Raw genomic sequence first — 20,334 nt, 5'->3', positions numbered from 1 at the left:
GGGGACATGACACAATAGCTGCAGGCCTTCTCTTATATGATCTATTAGACACACTATCAGGACAGTAATCTGAAATCTATAAATAATATTGTTTACTTAATGCCTCAGGGGAAAAAACAGGCCCTATGTAATTGGCAATTAAAACTAAATAAAATTCTTGAGAGACAGGAGTTTAATTAAAACTGAATTACAATTTAATGATAAGTCAAATAACCATATTGACAGATTATCAATGAGTAATCATTTTAAGCTAGATCAGCTAAATATATCGCCAATGAAGCCCTTAATATATATATATATTTTTAGCCAGTCCATGCTGACCTGCCACAGGCTGAAGAAACTGGTTGTGCACCAACTGTGGAACAGTTGCTGTATAAAATGTACAGAGCTAACTGGCAAAACCCAAGTACAACTGCAGCCTTTCAGATCATTGCAATCTGTTAACAAAGCCATTGCCATGGATGAGCCAGCTCTAGCAGAGCAAAGTGATGCAAAGGACTCCTCTGAGGAAGAGAAAGTCAACACACCTCATACAAAGCTACAGCCAGTGACAGAGACACTGCAGGAGGAGGCAGTCTCTGGGGAGCCAGACATAAATCCATAACCAGGTACCAGTACAATGGGCCCTCAGCCCTAAGTTGGCAATAGAGCTGGACATTACACCTCCCCAGTCACCAGAGTCTTGGGAACAGTATATAAGGAAAATAAAGAGGGAACTGCAAGGCAGAAGGTGCAATGCCTGATTGGCAGCCCAACACCAGCTCCACAACAAAGATGAGGAGTATTTGCAGGAGCAAGACTGAGGCAACTGGCAGGTGTTTGGCATCATGTATATAAGCAGCAAACCAGGGCGTGGCTGTGTGGAAGCGATTTGTCTGTTTGCTACTGGCTGATCTCTTTGCATCTGGCCCTAATGTATCTTAGATACTCTGCTTTTCATTTTTCCTTTGGACTTGATGCTGTGTCTGACCTTTGGAACTGTATTCTGTCTGCTGTGTGTCTGCAATCAAGATAGTCCTCCTGAGACTCAGCTCAGTATGTAATGGGTACATGAATATGACCATTTGACTCAACTCTATATAGGATGATTCAAAGGATGGTTCCTAGGACTCAAATACTTATGTGACATTATCTCAGTCAGAGGCAAGTTTAATTGTAGGCAGGATGTGGTCCATACTTCCCCTGGTAGCATTTGCACAGCACCCATAGAGACATCCCAAGTCCTTGGGAAAGGGCCACCCCAAACTACAGACCACTTTATAGTATGTTCCCTATATCCTGATGACTACAACATTTTGTACTAATTTTGTACCAGTTCTGGAGGCCTCACTTCAAGAAGGATGTAGATAAAATTGGAAGGGTACAGAGGAGAGCGACGAAGATGATCTGGGGCCCAGAGACCAAGCCCTATGAAGATAGGTTGAGGGACTCGGGAATGTTCAGCCTGGAGAAAAGGAGGTTGAGAGGGGACATGATAGCCCTCTTTAAGTATTTGAAAGGTTGTCACTTGGAGGAGGGCAGGATGCTGTTTCTGTTGGCTGCAAAGGAGTAATGGGTTTAAACTTCAAGTACAACGATATAGGCTAGATATCAAGGAAAAAAATTTTCACAGTCAGAGTAGTTCAGCAGTGGAATAGGCTGCCTAAGGAGATGGTGAGCGCCCCCTCACTGTCAGTCTTCAAGCAAAGGTTGGATACACACTTTTCTTGGATGCTTAGGGCTGATCCTGCATTGAGTTGGACTAGATGGCCTGTATGGCCCCTTACAATTCTATGATTCTATGATTCTATGATTCTATGATTCTATGATTCTATGATTCTATGATTCTATGATTCTATGATTCTATGATTCTATGATTCTATGATTCTATGATTCTATGAATAAGGTTTTATTTGCTAACAGCACCCATAGAGAGCCATGGTCAAACATGGTCAAACAGCCTGAGAAAGAAGACAAATGCTTGAACAATGAACTAATAGGATGGAAACTAAAGAGATAGGAGCTATGCTTGAGCAAATTTAACCTGATGCAAAAGTTACCTTGTCAGGCTCCAACCTGTGATCTTTGAACAAAGGTTGTGACACTATAAATGGCAGAAATATGAAAGTACCTTTTTGATTCCTGAAATGAACATGAACAGAACATATTTTGGCCTCTAGCTACCAATAATAACTACAGATATCCTGAGACTATTGAGACCACAAATGTCAATGGATGGAAAGAGGTACTGAAAATCTTGCTCCAATGGACTAAATGTGAATCTGCGTTAGAGATGTTTTGGGATATCAATATATTACTATGGATCTCAACTGTTTGTTTTCCCTAATAAATATATTGCATCTCAATTCTTTGAACTCTCTTGCTTTGCTTTATTTGTTGCGGGATTGAGGTTTTCCAGAATGTGATAATAAGGGTGTAAACTGCACTGAGAGCTTTTATTCCAACCCCAGATCGATTCAGTTCCTGCCCTCTACACAGAATGCAATTTCCGTTTGGATTTGGGGCAATTTTAATTTTCCTTCAGCAGCTAGAAGGATTGATCCGGAGTGACCCTACCTTTATTGTGTGATATCTCAGACTGCTTTTAAACCTGAATATCCAGCTTGGGAAAGAAAGCTCCGGATTGGGAAAGAAAGCTTCCTGGTAGATAACCTCTGATAGGCTACACCTGGTCATGTGACACGCTTGCCTTAAAGGAGAATCCCCTAATTTCTCTCAACTTCTGTCGATCCTGGATTTTTCCTCCCTCCTCTGCCTTTTTCGATCCTCTCCCCCTCCCCTCCAAGAAAACAAAGAGGCTCCCTGCTTGGCTCCTCTCCCCCCACCCTTCAAGAAAAAAAGAAAGAGGCTTGGCTTCCTCACCCCACCTTCTGAGCCTCCCTAAACACGTGCAAAAGACTTTCCTGTTTCAATGGGGGGGGGAGGAAGAATTGAGTTCAAAGCGATCTGAATTCAACAGAACTGACAATGGAATAAAGAAAGTAAGTGCAGACTCTGCCAAGGTCTGTGATATGCTGTTAAAATCTAAGGAAATGTGAATATTCTGCATTCCCAAATAGTGAACAATTATCTACAAAATGTGGCATATAATTCACATCAAAGAAAAATTGCTAAATACTAAACAATTAGAACAAAACAATTAAAGTGATGCATTAGTAGCTGTGTAGCAAACACAATTCTTCCAACTAAAGTTAATTACAACAAGGATTTCCTTTTTGTTGTGAAGTAAATATCATGAAATCTTTTGTTACTGTAGACAATGGGAAAACATAACATGGCTTAGACCCAACATAAGAAATCATTGTCTCCTTTATGTTCCACATACCACTGAGATTCTGCTACACTCCTACCATATCATCAGGCTCCATCAGGGCTGGCATTCTCCTAACAAGAACTTCCATCAATAATCATTCTTTATTCTAGCAAGTTGATCCAGTTTAGGAACCATGGGTAAATACATAGCTTTAAAGGTGCAGGTAGAACACCATTAACTCCTTGTGTCACTTGATAGTTACTGAGATGGTTTCTGTGCATCTGCAGCTTCTGGCCTAGTGATTGAGGAAAGCAGACCAGCAGCTCTTTTTACTTGCAAGCTGTCATATTTGCAAGGACTAAAGAATTGTAAATAAAACCACCCTGAGCCTCCAGGGAGGGCGGTATATAAGTATGATAAATAAATAAAATAATAATAAATAAAACACACTCCTCTAAACTATTTTACATATCTACAAAATTAACATGTAATTTCACCTCTTAGAATTTTTTGAATCACTTCAGCAATTTCATTTTCTCAAACTGTATACACCCCACAGTAAGTTACTTGCATGGAAGTTGTCATAGAGAGTGAATTTCCCCACAGATTATGCTGGAAGAGGGATTATATAATTTGGGTCTTTAGGATCTCCTGGAATTACAACTGATCTCCAGCTGACAGATCAGTTCCCTTGGGGGAAATGACTGGTTTGGAGGATGGACTCTGTGGAATTATGGTTCCTCCCAAGATATAAAAACTCCAAGACAGAAGCTGACAACCCCATGCAATGTAACAAAAATGTGTCTGTTTCATGTGTTCTAATGTGAGCATCTACCTGTATGGGCTTCCTTTTTATATATCAATGCAGACCGTCCCCAAAAAATATTTTTAAAATAACAGATTTGAACCTGAAATATGTAAAATATTAACAACAAATGTTCCATAACCTGTGCAGAGTGCCTCACTACAAAGCAATTACTTTCTGTTCCCACACAGATTAAGAAGCAAAGTTTCCAGGAAGCCCTGCTGGTGGCTTGGAAACGAGCTGGCGGACACACAGGAAGAAGGCCAGTTCCTCTCTCCTTTGTCTCTTTCAGTAGCTGATCTTCTTATGAATGAAAGGAATATTACACATTTTCATCATGTGTATATTCAGTTAAATCATTAAATTGCATTTTAACCAATTTCCAAGTTGCTGTCTCCTGGGCCCAATGGTTTGTTCTCTATTTTTATTATTTCATATACTACAGAACCTGATTAATGAAAAGGTAAGGTGAGTACATTTCTGAGAAAGGCACCAGTGGGTAGTAGCTAAAGAGTTGTAAAACTAGTTCTGTGAAAGCAAGCAGGTTTGTTTTTCTCCAGTGGCAGTTGCCAGTGTTGCATGTGTGGGTGGAAAGTCCTATCAAGTCCTACAGTCCTATCAAGTCCTATCAAGTCCTGATTGCCGTAAGTGGCCTACATCTAGAACTTATGTGCATTAATTCCTTGTTAAAGCAACTAGCCTGTTTGTCAATGTAGAGGGTAGAAGGGCACTGCTGACATGGGATGGCATATGAAGTACCCACACCTGCTCCCCCTCTTCCTAGTAAACTGTAACTTGCTTTAGAACAAGACCAGTTAGGGCTTGCACAGTATGAGGGAGAAGGGAATTGCATGTTTGAACCTGTTTCAAATATTTATTCCTCAACCCATTGCTGTACAGAGAGATATTTTAATGTTTTAATGTGTGTGTTTTTTTACCTTATAGTCCTCTACTGTTTGAACATGCTTTGTAAAATAGGTGTTAGAAGAAAGGATACAGTCAGTTGCTCAAGCACTATTTCTCCAGGAGTATGCTAGTGTGCTCATCCGTCCCCATGGTACTCTGGGTGGTGGGAGACACAAGCACTAAGTAGAGCCTTAAAATGGCAATATGTGAATGGAAGCTAGGAGTACTGGCCCCTCTTGGTGAGTAATTTATAAAACAACCAGTTGCTGGCAGTGTATCAAAAGAGAAAGAAGAAAGGAAAACCACTCCAAGAGTCAGGTAAATAAGTAAAGTAGTACATAACCAGGCAATGGCTTAGGATGATACCTGGGTGCCTAGATGCCTCAGAGGGCTGGAGTGGTGCTTGTGGGTCAGTGCCACCACAACTTTCCTGATACCTAACTGAACACAACCAGAATGGAAACTAGACTGCATGATGGCTCCTTTTCACTTAAAGTAGTATAATATTTAGTACCTACTTTACATGCATCAGAGATTCAGTGCTCATATTTTGCTCTTGCTCTGTGTTGTGATACATTATGATTTGAATGGGGGGAGGGGCTCTGATATATGAGAAATCCTAATTTGAAACCCAGCCATGCACATCTGAGCATGCTGGTCCCAATCCCAGGTAAATGGGAAGGGTTAAGGAAATGCCTGGCAACCTATCTTGTTAAAAATTGTCAAGAAAATCCTATGGTAAAGCTCTCAAATGATTTTGATATGGTGCCCAATGATGAGCCCCTCTGGCCAGAAGGTACCCAACAAGTGACTGGGGAGGTGCAAGGACCTGTAGCATATAGCCCTGGATTTTATGATGTGCCTCAGGAAAATCCAGCAGGAACCCCTGGTGCTGATACTGTCAATGGTGAAAGCAAGGGACTGCACTTTATGAAGATGTACCAAACAGCAACTTGGAATGTTAGAGGAATGACTTAAGGAAAATTGAAAAATGTCAAAAGAGAAATGGTCAGGTTTAACATTGACTTCCTTGCCATTAGTGAATTGCATAAGACAGATAATGGATTCTTTCAATCAGATGATTTTTACCATCTACTATGCAGGACACAGCTCCATAAGAAGGAACGGCGTGGCTTTCATTGCAAGCAAAAAAAATTTCTCAAGCAGTGGAAAGTTTTTCGATGATCAATTATTGAATCATGATTTGAATTTGTGCCTAGCCAATAAATTTATTTATTTATAATTAAATTTCCATACCGGAGGACAGCTGTGATATTTTTGTTTTGGTTTGCTGTTTTTATTATATGTATATTGTGAACCTCTAAGAGTCAGCTGTGCTGGGAGCGGAGGTATAGACACACCCTCCAACAACTGATGCAACAGAGGCAGAAATTCAAGACTTCTATACCGCTATTCAAGACACTTTAAAACAAGTACCCAAGAATGATGTTATTTACATAATGGGTGAATTTAATGCAAAAGTTGGTACACAAGCAGAGAGAGAGAAATTACTGGTAACTTCAGACTTGAAGAAAGGAATGATGCAGATGATTGCCTGGCACAATTCTGTCATGAAAATTGGTTTCACATCATGAACACGTGGTTCTAACAGCATAAACATTGCCTATACACTTGGATATTACCAAATGGACTACACAAGAACAATAATGGTCCAGTCAATAATGGTCCAGTTCAATACTTGCTGTCAAAACATATCTGGGTGCTGATTGTGGTTCAGATCATGAACTGTTAACTAGCCAAAATCGAAACTAAACTCTGCAACATCAAGAGAGCATCAGGGTTAAGGAAGTTCAATGTAAATAAAATTCCGCTCACATATGCAGTTGAGGTGAAAAATTGATTTATACTATTGGACTCAACAAAGAATGTTCCTGTTAAGATGTGGCAGGAAATTCAATCAACTGTTGTTGAAACAGTAGTTAAACACATACCACACAAGAATCCAGAAAAAAGGTCAAAATGGTTCTCAGATGAAACTATAAGAATAGCTGAATGTAGAAAAGCCGCAAAAGCTGCAGGTAAAAGGGAGGAAGCAAGAAAATTAAATGCAGGTTTTCAAAGAGCAGAAAGAATAGACAGTGAAGCTTACTGGAATCAGAAGGGCAAGAAACTAAGGAAGGCCTAGAACAATGAAGTAAGTAAGAAATCTAGCCTTTTCTTAAACACTAAAAAGACTAAAATAATGACCACTGAAAAAAACAGACATGTCATAATAACAATTGATGGTGAAGAGATTGAATGCGTTCAAGAACTCATTATTCTTGGATCACAAATTGATGTAAGTGGTGATTGCAGAATGGAAATAAAACATCAAATTTCTCTGGGTTGCTCAGTAAAGATGAGCTTGAACCAAACATGAAAAAGCAAGGACACAAGCCTGACTACCAAATGTAGATTAGTTAGATCTATCATATATCCAATAGACACCTATTGCTGTAAAAGCTGGATGATGAAAAAATCAGACAAAAAAAGAATCGATTCATTTGAACTCTGGTGTTGGAGAAAACTTCTGCAAGGTCCGTGGACAACAAAAGTCACAAACAAGAAAATACTACAGAGCATGATATATCATTGGTAGGCACGTCTGATATATTATTGGTAGGCAAAATCACATAACTCTGGCTCACTTACTTTGGCCATATCATGCAATCCAACTCAGTGGAGAAAACAAATGTGCTAAGACTGGTCAGTGAAAAAAGAAAACCAGGCCAACAAAGGGCACAGTGATTGAGTGCAATCAAGGTGGAATACGGCCAAAACTTTGCATGGCTGAGGGAGGCAGTGCAGGATTGTGGATCATGGCAGTAGTTGTGCCATGGGATAGCCAAGAATTGGACATAACTAAATGGCTGACAACAATAACAACTTGAAGTGGATAGTTGGATTGGTAATATATAGAGCATGGTGGATGCAAATTCCAGTTAAATAGAACTTTGATGTTTCATTGAGGCAACAAAAGAAAGTTTGTTGTCCCTTCTTGTGAAGAATCTCATTGGCTACTGAGAAGAATAAGATGCTGGGCTAGATGGACTATTATTCAGCCAGGCTTTTACATTTTTACACAAAAGGAGACTTGCCCAAAGCTATTGCAATCAACAATATTATTTGTTTAATCCTAAATGGGCATTGCTTTGTTCATAAAGAAGATAAGAATTGATGCCTCTTAGACAGCATCCTCACTCTTCCAGTCCTTAAAAAGGAGCTATGTCTTCTTAAAGGATCTGAATACTGTTAATATACTTTACATGGGTGAAGGTGTGAAGCACCAAGATGCTTAAGGATTAAAATAGTTTTATTATTAAGAAAAACAACTATTTTAAAAAAGAGGGACAGAGAGATTCGTACCATATTCTGTTCAGTCATACACACTACAGATCTTGTATATTCCAACAAATGCTAGTTTTAAGTACCCCTGGAACCGCCTCCTTCGTTCACACCCATTCTTTTCCTGTTTACATGTTCCCTACCTTTTGTCTCATCTATTGCCTGTGTTGTTCACAGTGACTGAAATGATGCAGCACTGTGTTCCCAGCACCAGGAGAACAATACAGCACATACTCCTACACTCTGACCCTGTAATTTTCAGGAAAAGTAAATGAAACAGAAATACAACATAAAGACCTAGAAGAGGTTTCCAAGAGGAAAGGATATTTAGAAATTGCTGGCTAATGTACCTGAAACAAAGGATCCCTTCATTATTACATTCCAACATATTAGAGTTGGATTTAGAAGCTGTAATCAGATTCCATTGTGGCAAGTACATTTAAACACACAAATGTTGAGAGACTTCCAGTCAAAAATGTTTATAATCAATGAATAAATGAGACAGTGGATTTTATATTGCTTCAGAATGTGGCACAGATAATTCTCTGAATTTATCTGATGCACCTCTCTCTGGTTGGGGCCCAGCCAGGACCATGACTGGAGATGAATTTGAAGTCCCATGCATGCTAATGCAGCCCAGTAACAATGAAACAACTCCGGACTTTAATAGGATTGGTGAGGTAGGTTAGTAAGAGGCCAATGATCAGGGTGGGAAGGAGTCAGGGAACATCCCCTTAAATGGTATTATGAAGTAGCCATGGGTTCCTGCAGAAGAACTACAGGAATGTCCCAGGCATTGCTAGTCATTAATCAGCAAGGCCCAGTATTAATCAGCAATGCCCAGCATGAAGCCATCATCACCCTACTCAAGTCGTCCTTGTTCTGCTGCTGTTGAAGAACATCAATCAATAAGCACACTGGTACCAACCCCTGGCTCCCAACACTGGGGCAGTGGCCCCTCACCACCCACCACCCCATCTCACCAGCCACAATGGTCAAACAATGAACACTGGAAGTAAGTCCAATAATAGGTGTCCAAGTTAATAGTAAGTCCAAGTTAATAGGTGTGATGTGGTTGGTCTTAGGAAACAAAGGAAATAGACTGCCAGTAGACTAGCAAGGAAGCTCGCAGAACTGAGACTATGCAGATAAGCTCTTTATGTTAATGACAGCTTATTACTTGATTTGTCTGCGAAAGGCAGGGAACTCCAATCTTGATATGGTAGAAAGTTCAAAAATATTAGGGCTGTTTGGATAGTTAGGTTATTTTTTTTCAGTTGATCTTTACAAGACTTTGGAACGAAGCAGCCAAGGAAAAATTATATGGTTTCAGTACGAAAGAATAGTTGATTTAGGCTGCATTCTGAACTTATCTAGTAGTAAGTCTCACTGAATAATGTGGGACTTACTTCAGAGTAGATCTGCTTAGGCTTTCTCTCAATGTTACTAAAGTCTGCATGTAGAATTTCTCAGGGTGCAGTAGTTCTAGATTTCAGTAAAGGATCTGCCTCCCCTGCCCCAATTTATTTGCCCTGCTTAGTTTGTTTAATAATTAGAAATCTGTTTTAAAAAAATCTTCAGTAACAAATTTAAAAAGGTTCTGATTCCATTCCAATGACTAATAATGTAGTACTATTGAGTTAACATAACATAATACAAATTCCTAGGTATACTTCAGGGTGCTTTGAGTCAGTGGTGTAAAAGCCTCATGAGGTGGCAGTGCCCATCGCAGGTTGCATAACAATCAATCCTGTTTTGTGGTCCCCGTGCCTTCTAGTGCAGCCATTGCTTGCTGCTGCTCGTCCATGGCAACAAAGCACCTGACAATCAAGTGCCTGAGCCAGCAGTGACACAACCTCACTCCCTCTAAAGGATCCAGCTGTGAGGCTTCCCGTCAAGTCAAAGCAATGGCAGGAGTCACAACCTGGCAGACAAGCCAAGAGGGGAGGCTAGAATGACACATCGAAATCAGGTTCATTGGCATGCTAGAGGTATAAATATAAAGAGAACTGACAGTACAGTGAGCTCCACTTTTATATTGCATCTGTCCCTGGTCTTAGAAGGAAAAAATGACACCTGAATCAGAATGTCTTTGCAGATCAATCTATAAATTTCAGAAATCTTCGCTGTGAAGCCTGGATGCTCATGAAGTGTCTTCAGCAATCAGAAAACTGAAAGCCCAAGAAAATATGGGGGGGGGACTAAGAAAAGGGGGGCTAAGTTAATGGTAGATTTTCAGTTTGGGGTCTGCTTTGCATGCAGAAGGATGTTCTTTCAATCAGTTGATCATGTGAAAGACGCCCAGGAGCTGCTGACAGTCAGAGCAGAGGATACTGGCCTTGGGACGCCAGTGGTCTGACTCAGTTGAAGGCAGCTTCATATCTGAGAATATTCCAGCTTGTTTTGGTAAAAATAAGAGATATGTAAAACTCCTGCTTCAAATTATTACCTTTACATTAGTCAATAAAATTGAGATGTCTATAAAATTAAGTTGGGTGTCTCCATTGGGGGAAAAGGGAAATCCATGAGATAATCTAGAAGATAATGTGGGGAAGCAGGAGTGGAGGATCACAGTTCATGAAAGAGGTTGATGGAGAGAGCTGAGAGATTGGAAGGTTGATGGAGGTTGATGGAGAGAGCCGAGAGCTTGAAAGCCAGACAGACATTTATAGGCTAGGATTCTGTTTGGAAAAAAATGCAGAGAAGGGTGGGGATAGAAACTGGCAAAATATCTTTTGGCTCTGGATCATTCCAGCAACATAAATTATGAATGTAAAGCTGTGAAGTATAACCTGCAGTTTTGCCTCTAGGAATCAAAGCCATTGGCGAGGCAAGTCAGCCTTGATTAAACAAATATGTGCTTCTGGAAAGCATCATCGTATACAGCAGAGGGGACTCAGTGCAAGATTATAGAAATCTCTTTGTAAGGGATGCAAGAATTAAATCATGGACTGAAGCCAAGGCTTAATTCACTTGGGGAAAGCCTAGAGCTTCAGACTGGTATTCATGATTGACTGGTATCCACACAGACAGAAAGCTTCCAATAAATGGTATCTCTACACAAGCAGGTGATAATGTCTCCTGCCCATTACTAAGCCATCTGGGAGACAGCACAGTGTAATTCATAGAAAACGGTGTTCTCCAACCACCCACTTGTGAAACTATCTAGAAAGTGTGATTCTTTTCCTCCCCCTCTCAGCATTGCAGAGGAATGTATGCGTCAGCAGGACTTTGGAGATGGTATCCAGAGGAAACTGGATTTTGCGGCTGCCATAAGACAGACTTACAGGACATGAAGAATGTACCTGAGGTGCAAGTATCATGTGCTCCGAGTTGGAGTGAAGTCAGTCGTGGCTTGGTTGTTTTCATTTGGCAAGAGCCAGGTTTTCTGCTCCTGATTCCAAGCAAAGCAGTTTTACTCACCTTGTGCCACTGGAGCAGTAATTGTATCTTTTTCTGGGAACCAGTTAATATGCATCAACTAGCAGAAAAATAGCAGGACTGGAAATTATTATTTTTATTTCCCACCTCTCCCGACTGGCTCGAGGCAGGTCACAGCAACTAACCCCAATAAAATTCCCATTAAAAACATCAAACTACCAACATGATGGCTAAAAATCCCATCCCTCCCCCACCATCCCTCCCCCAATATCAAATCCTTAGGTGGCAAAAAAAAAAAAAAAACAACCTGCATGTGGATTCAGTGATCATCCTCAAGCAATAGAAAATGGGGGATCTTCGAGAGATGGGAGAAGCAGGTCTATGCTTACTGAAGCCAGATAGATGCTGCATAAAAGAAGGGAATTAGGACAAACCTTCACCTTGAGAAAAGGAAGGAGAGCAAGCTGAAGAACAGGTTTACGGGGAAAGTCTTTGGGCTAGATAAAGAGGGAGAGGCTGTGGCTTGGTGCCATACCATCTGCTTGACATGTAGGAGGTTCCATGTTCTATTCCCAGCATCTCCAATCTTAGGGATCAAGTAATATGGAATTTGAAGGACTTCCATCAAAGCCCCAGAAGAGATGCTGCCCAGCTGAGTAGACAATGCTGATCTTGATAAACCAAAAAGTCTGATCCAGTAAAAGACACCTTCTTAGGTTCATGTATGTTCACATCTATGGGGGGGGGAATAAAGGCAAAATATTAATCTGTAATTGTTAAAGTGGTCTCCAATCATGGGAGATCCATGAAAGTTTCTCTCAGACACAGTGGTTAAAAGCAGCAGCCTCTAATATGGATGACCAGATTTGATTCCCCACTCCTCCTCCACAGGCAGCCAGCTGGATGACCTTGGGCCAGTTATAGCTCTCTCAACCTCACCCACATCACAGGGTATCTGCTGTGAGGAGAGGAAAGGTCAGCCACTTTGAGACTCCTTCAGGTAGTAAAACGTGGGGTACAAACACCAGCTCTTGTTCACTTTTAAAGAGGAACTCAGCAGGGGAGATGAGATTTGTCAAATGACCATAATGTGTGGAAGAGTGTTAAATAAGACTGCTAATCAGAGGAGGCTTGATGGATAAAGTGGCAAGATCATCTAATAGGAAAAATTGAATTTCGTCTATCCATTTCCCGTTTTTCTTTAAATGGGAAGAGCTTGTTCAGTGGATGGTTGTCTTTCGTCACATATGTAGACTGAAATTTCAGCACTGTTGCTATAAGTATAGTTGATATATGCACTGAAGGGTGGGTGGAGAATCTTTCTAGGATTTGGGAATGAAAATCCATTTACCTCTTGGGCAAAGCTCTAGAAATATCATCACAACCACATCTGGTATGTGGGATTAAACTGTCGTCCTTCCATTTATTATCAGTGATTACATTTCTTATAAATGATGTTTAATTCTCCTGAGTCATTGGGGAATGAATGCAGCTGAGGATGCTCAGCTCCTGGAATAGAGTGGTGTAGACACCAAATAAATCAATACATTGTTGTGGAGAACATACTTCTGGACAATACAATAACATGCTAAGGAAGTTTGTTGTAATGATTAGAGGTTTGTATTAAATAATTCATTATAAAAAAAATGATGGGACACGAACTTCCCCGTATGTTAATCCAAATTAAGGAAAATTGGTAAAATTAGGGAACTGTGGATCTAGCCATTATTCTGGTACCTGGTTGACTGGTTTATAAATTGTGGACTAGGGAGAAAGAATGCAGAGATTCAATGGCAGGGACATTTACCCATTTATGTTACACAGATCTGGCGACCAAAGTGTCTTTCCGGATTGTTGCTTACACAAAATGTACTGCTGACTCACTGGTTGGGGAAGACTTCAGCAAATACTTGTCCCTCCACAATTTTTAGGCCAGTAATCTACAGCGGGGCACCTTGGCACCTATCAATGGGTTTCTTACCCGAAGCATCTCTTCTCCAAAGCACATGTTAAGTTCTGCCTTTTCTCCATATCACTGGAGCAGGGAGTGCTTCGCCAGACCCAGGAGGCCTCACCTTCCTCTCTGCTGGGGGCACCCATTCAGAAACAGCTGCCTCCATCATAAAAGGATGCTTGGCTTGCAGCCTCTTAAGATTTTGTGGCCCTGGTACCCCCTAGCAGCCATTTTGTGATTGTCCCTTGCCCTCACAACAACTGTTTTACGTGCTGCTCATTCCCTGTTCATAAAATTCTTTAAAGTGTCCCCTGGCTCAATAAGTTTAGGGGCTAGGTTATGGGTAGTGCTCCTGCTGGGGTAGCCAAACAGAGGCAAATGTTTTGCATCCACCTGCTAGCATATGGGTCGAGGTGGGAGACAACACATGTAACATGATCGAGGAGTATCAACCCATTGTTGAATATCATGCTACTGCAATCACATGAGACTAGGAACACATTGATTTTATTGTGTCAGGTTTCATTCAATCAATTCCGATAGTCATATTTTGCCTCTAACTCAGTCTTGGGGAAATTAAATTCAAGTAAAAGTGGTGTGTGGGCATTTGTAACTGTGCCACATAAACTTACAAGTCATTACAGGGCATTTGCCTATGAGTTTAGAGATTATACTTTGGAGCTGAGCAATATGGCCAAGACTAATGGAAAGGAAATGGTAAGGCAGCCGCCTGAAAGCTTTGCCCATGAGGCTGGGAGTTCAATCCCAGCAGCCGGCTCAAGGTTGACTCAGCCTTCCATCCTTCCGAGGTCGGTAAAATGAGTACCCAGCTTGCTGGGGGGTAAACGGTCATGACTGGGGAAGGCACTGGCAAACCACCCCGTATTGAGTCTGCCATGAAAACGCTAGAGAGCGTCACCCCAAGGGTCAGATATGACTCGGTGCTTGCACAGGGGATACCTTTACCTTTACCTTTAATGGAAAGGAATGGTGCTCGCTGAGAGACCTCTACCCCAAATATGGTTAAATGGACATAAATAAGCACTTTTTGGAAAAATTAAGTGTGACATTAGTGATAAAATGGGAAGGATCTCCACCAGAAAACAACATGGAAAGGAGAACAGAAGGCTAAAAGATCTGTAGGTATTAAAAGTTCAGTGCACTCTACTTATAGAGTGATGTGCCCTATGTACACTGTTGGATCCTTTGTCCAGGAAGGTGACTGCAGCTTTCCACTGCTGCAGAGCAGGGGTAGTCAACCTGTGGTCCTTCAGTTGTTCATGGGCTACAATTCCCATGAGCCCCTGCCAGCTGGGGCTCATGGGAATTGTAGTCCATGGACATCTGGAGCACCACAGGTTGACTACCCCTGCTGCAGAGCATCTCCCTGTAATCTGACATATGCCCTCTACCTGGCCTTCTGGCTGGTTAGCAGTGATTACAACCAGGTATTCTTAAAGAAAAGTGAGCACGGTTTTGAGTGAGAAGAACAACTGGCATTTCCTCAGCGTCTAACTCATGTGGTGGTAGAAAGGGCACCTGAATTGCTCACCTGAGTCTAAATTTTCTTCCTGGAAGATCATAACAAAAGCGTAAGGAGGAAGTCAGGAAGCAACGGCATATTTTGGAAAGCTAGGTGTGCGTGTTGCTGAGCTGAGCCCCATGTTCAGGTGTCTTTGGGCTACTTGGGCTATTAAGGCTGCTGCAGGCCGTGATAGCGGGCATTGTAAGGAGCCCGAAGTTCACGTGCTGTAGGCCTGTATGAAATCCGTGACACCGACGGGCGAGCGACAAAGCTTCACACATTTTTCATCCCACACTTTGGCAAAAGCCCTTCAGAGAATTTGCGCGGAGCCGGGCAGATCGATTTGGGAAGCAGGGATGTAAATAGCCAGCAGGTGGCAGTGATGGAGCCTCCTTTGGCTCTCCTCTGCTAGGAAACAATAGAAGCAGCAGCAGCAAGTGTCCGGCCGCAGTTGCCGAGCCAGAGTCGTCTGTCTCTCCCGCCTGCCTGTCACACTTCGCTTCAGTTGCTGTTTGCACAGAGGTGCCCCTCCTCGTAACCTGGACTAGCACAGCACAGCACAGCACTTAGGGGACTCTCAAGCCCGGGGCTGCCTGGAGATGGCCAAGCGAAGATCCATTTCATTATCGGCGTGGGACGAGCGGACTTTGCCTGGAGGTAAGCCAAGCCTGCTACTCAAGGGGAACTCTTTGGAGCCTCTCTGCCTGCGCCTGCTTCTGCGTAGCCTTCGGCCAGGGCCAGGGGAGGCGGGCATTCGCTGCGGCTGCGGCTGCTGCTGCTTCAGCTAAGGACGTGGACCTGGATGCCTGTAGGAAACGGAAGGAAGGACGGTCAGGGCAGCCAACAGTCCGTGAGGGCAACCTGATGCACCAGAGGGCCAGCGTCCCGTACTGTAAACTTATGTCTTCAACCCGGGGTGGAGGGGAGGTCTCTTAATCTGGGGCAGTCTTTCTTCTCCTTGGGGCAGCCCCACTTGCTAAGGTGCTCCTGCCCAAGTGCGCCCGTTTTCCCTACTGACCAAGGAAGCCAGCCCTCTGCTGCATCTGGTGACCTCAGTGGGGCAAGACCACTCATGGGCATCAGGAACAGGCCAGAGAGACTTGGAGGAGGAGGAGGAGGAGGAGGAGAATGAGTCTCAGGCAGGGAGCAGACGGAATGGGGTGCTATAAATGTAGGCAGGAAAACTCCCATCCGACTCTCCACCAGCCCCTGATTCAGCCGATCGCCATGGCCAGGCTCTTGCTGACGCTGGAGGCATGCGTGGTTGGAAGTCTCTCCCCCAAAGTTCAATGGGACTGACTTCCAAGCACATGCGGGGCTTTTGTCTGCGACATCACCTGTGGCTGGTGGATCTTCACAGCTGCACTCTGCAGTTCCTGCAACTGCCATGTCCTGGCATCAAGGCGACTGGAACCCCCCCCCCCCCAACACACACACACACACACACACAAACACACACACTCACTAATTGCCATGCATAAAAGCAAAGACATGTCTGGCTTCCTCTGCCAAAGATGGCATATTGTTTCCCTCCCCCTTTCTCTTTTTGTCTTAGTCTCATTATGTTGAGTTGAAAGGAGAGAAACCTTGACTGGTCCTTGCAGGGTTGTAACAGTTTAAGGCTTCAAGATCTAGAATTAAGAGAAAATGTTTTCACTGCCTGCAGCTGTCCATTTGATCGTATGTACTGTGGACTCCCCGTGGCTTAGGTTACAGAGAGAGCCCACCTCACTCCTTGGGGCTCAAATAGCCAGTGTGGTCTGCAGCTCCCTTCCAACAGCCCAGCTCCAGGCAGAGATCATTCAGATTTCCTTTTGTTTTTTCTTGTTTGTATTCCTAATAAACTGTCATTGCTTTCCAAGCAAAATGAATTATCTGGAGGAAAGACAAACAGAGCGAGCTGACTTTGAAAGCCTGCAGATGGTGGAAGAGAACAGAATGGTTTCCCTTTTGTATCACTCATGCCCTTGTCCTGTTGCAGAGCCCTTCCCACTGGCACTGCAGATGCTGCTGGCTGGTCAGCGTCTTGTTTGGCTTTCGCTGCTAAAGCAGAATCATAAGAGAGTGCTTCGGAAACTTTATGTGCTCCGGAACTTTAATGAAATCAGAGGAAAACAAGCTGCAGCACTGTGTGGACTTGTAGGGAAAGGCTTTTGGCCATGCCCTGTGCCTAGGGATGCCAGCCTCCAGGTGGGACCTGGGGATCCCCCAAGATTACAGCTCATTTCCAGACTAGAGAGATCAGTTCCACTTGAGAAAATGGATGCTTTGGAGGGTGAACTCTATGGCATTATACCCCATGAACTTACCTGTTATCCCTAAGCTCCAACCCCAAATCTCCAGGAATTTTACAACCTGGAGATGGCAACCCTACTCCCCTATGCCCTGCTGAAGGACAAGGGGGACCTGGCAACCCTACTTGTGCCCACTCGCCAGCTTGCCATCTTGTACTTTTCCAATTCTTGCTCCTACTTCTTTTAGTCTCCTTCATTTGCTCTGGCTGAGTTTTGTTCTGCTTCTGCTCCCTCAAGCTCTTTTTGCAAGAAATACCCTGCACTTTCCTTTCTCCCTCTCACAGGTCCCCCCCCCCCACACACACACATACACAAACATGTTGTCTTCCTTGCTTTCCTCCCCCTGCCTCAGCCTCTTTTCTCTCCACTCCTCTCCTCTGGCAATGTTCGACCCAACATTCAAGTAATCTTGTGATATCCACAGACCAGGGTTTGGGGCCTTTTTGAGAAAAGGAGAAGCTCAATTGCTTTTCGATAAAATTATAGGTTCCCTCAGGTATGCAGAAGTCTTCTCTGCTCTATGGAGATATTTGGATCCACATGTTTTTTCTCCCTTAATGGGGAAAGTATGTAATAATGTTTCAAAACTCATAATTTTGTGCTTTAAAGCTTCTTGTAAAGCTTTGAGTTCTAATTATGTAATATTTTAATCTTATCTCAGCTAGCAAAAACTTTTGAACTTGCTTTCTAATATACATGTGACTATATTGCCAGTTCCTAGCATTCTTTTGTGTATGGCACACAGTAAGCCTGAATAAGGGTATCTATCAGATAATGCAAGTTTTATTCTTCAAATGAGTCAGTCATGTTCTTTGCAGCAGAAACTTTTCTTTTGAAAATGTCAAGATCTGAACCTATGTCAGCATTTACAAAATGTTGCTGAAATGGTTCACATTCAGACTTGGATGTTCTTGAATTCAGGGATGTACATGATGACAGTCACCTAAATGTTAAGGAATCACTAGTATATCTTCCAAAGTTGAGGGAATGCATATTCACAATATTTATTATATCCATATTCACCATCTTCTTTCTCTATAATAAAATCCATATTGTGGTCTCGACAATACACTTCTTAAAACAGAAGGAGATTGGCCCTGAGTGGGGGTGTTCCACCAATAGGGAAAAGGCAGTTCAAGGGATCTGTTGACAACTGCTGAGGAAACCAGACTACTTTTTCCTATTGGTCGAATATACCCCACTCAGGGAGCAATGGCTCTCTTCTGCTCTAGAGTTTCTCCGTCACTGTGGCCGGATGGCATGAGGGCCCAATGGGCCCAATGCCGCTCCTGGTGAGGGGTTGCTGCCAGGACTCCTTGGCCAAAAGTGGGACAATCTGGTCATAGCCCCAGTTTTCTAGAGCCTGTTGTCACAACAGGCATTATTACTAATATATATAGTATATAAAATATATAAATGTCAATATTCACCATATTGGTCAATTTGTATATTAAGTAAGGGCATGGCTTTAATCTGATACTGAATGAGGTTCACAGGTCCTCTATGTCCTTACAGTTCATTATCTCAGGTACCTTTCTCCCATTCCAGCTAGGGAGGAGCCATAGCTTAGTGACAGAGCATCTGCTTGACATGTAGGAAGTCCCAGGTTTAATCCCTGACCCAACACATATGCTGTTTAGGGTATGTGTTCATTTAGCATGTGTAACTGTAAATATTGTTGCTTTTGGTCTGGGATGCAGGGCTATCTGTTACGGTGTTGATTTCCATCCCTTTGGATGATGGACTTAGAAACAAAGAATTTGAATGGGATAAATAAACCTTGCTTGGCTTTATTTGGAGGACCAAATAAAGCCCAGGCAATTATGTCAATACCAGCCAGTTCTTACAGACATAAATCCTAGGGACTCCTAAAAAATCACACCATGTAGTTTTCTCTGTTTACACAATAGCTTGCTTGTTTTGCAGCTTGTGAAACATGTTGCAAATGACTGTTGATCTTTAGGGCACCCAAACTGCACACTAATCTTTCTTCAGCTTGGACAGGGAAACCTGTCCAATCTGTGCCAACTTCAGACTGCTAAAGTCAGGAGTCCTTGATTTCTGTGGAGCATAACTGTTCTCACTGACCTGCAATCAGCCTTGCGCTGTGTCAAATGAAGAGCATGTTGGCAGTAAGTCACCTTTGCATTGTGATGATGACCCAGGCAGAGACTGAGCACAGACCACCCTTGTGGCCTTGTCAAATGAAGAATGCTGAATAACTGGTTGTAAGTCAAGTATATAGTCCAGCCCATATAGATTTCATATTCAAGTTTCAGAGATCAGTATGTGTGTGTGTGTGTGTGTGTGTGTGACTGTGTTGTATTAAAGAAGACCCCCAGCCAGACTGCTGCTAGCATAAAATCCCCCCTCCACCAAAACTGATTATCAGTCAGTGTGAGGAAAGTTGTCCACTGATTTTTCCACAGGAAAGTTCCTGAATACCCTCTCACTGCTTTTGAAGGATTTCATAAATGAAATTCTCCAGTCCTGTCCAAATTTGTTACATGGAAAGCAAGAGTGTGATGTAGATTAAGGTGAAGGATATGACATGCCGAAGACTAGCCAATTATGCTACGGTGTTCGTTTTAAAATTTATTTTAATACTACTTATTTATTTCATTTGTATCCTGCCTTTCTCCCCTGTGGATACCCAAAGGGGTTTACATCATTCACCTCACCTCTGTTTTATCCTCACAATAACCCTGTGAGGTCAGTGTAACTGGCCCAAGGTCACTCAGGTAGTTTCCATGTTGGTGTGGAGATTTGAACATGGATCCCCCAATCTGGCATTAGGATCTGACACTAACACCACTACAGCATACTGGCTCAGTGCAAAAAGAAATGTCGTAATATATACAAACCTACTTA

At 42.6% G+C, this 20,334-nt stretch overlaps 1 protein-coding gene across 10 annotated transcripts in view; it reads left to right on the top strand.

Annotated features, from left to right (window-relative positions):
• The first annotated feature begins 15,601 nt into the window (after positions 1 to 15,601).
• HTR1F (5-hydroxytryptamine receptor 1F) overlaps positions 15,602 to 20,334 on the top strand; it is a 134,472-nt gene continuing 129,739 nt past the window's right edge. For all 10 annotated transcript variants that reach the window (XM_077342339.1, XM_077342341.1, XM_077342340.1 and 7 more), the window contains exon 1: positions 15,602 to 15,826. The gene's annotated coding sequence lies outside the window, so the exon portion shown is untranslated. The remainder of the gene's footprint in view (positions 15,827 to 20,334) is intronic.

The sequence above is a fragment of the Paroedura picta genome, chromosome 6, assembly GCF_049243985.1.
Source record: "Paroedura picta isolate Pp20150507F chromosome 6, Ppicta_v3.0, whole genome shotgun sequence".
NCBI lineage: Eukaryota > Metazoa > Chordata > Lepidosauria > Squamata > Gekkonidae > Paroedura > Paroedura picta.
This window is presented reverse-complemented; position numbering and strand designations above follow the sequence as displayed.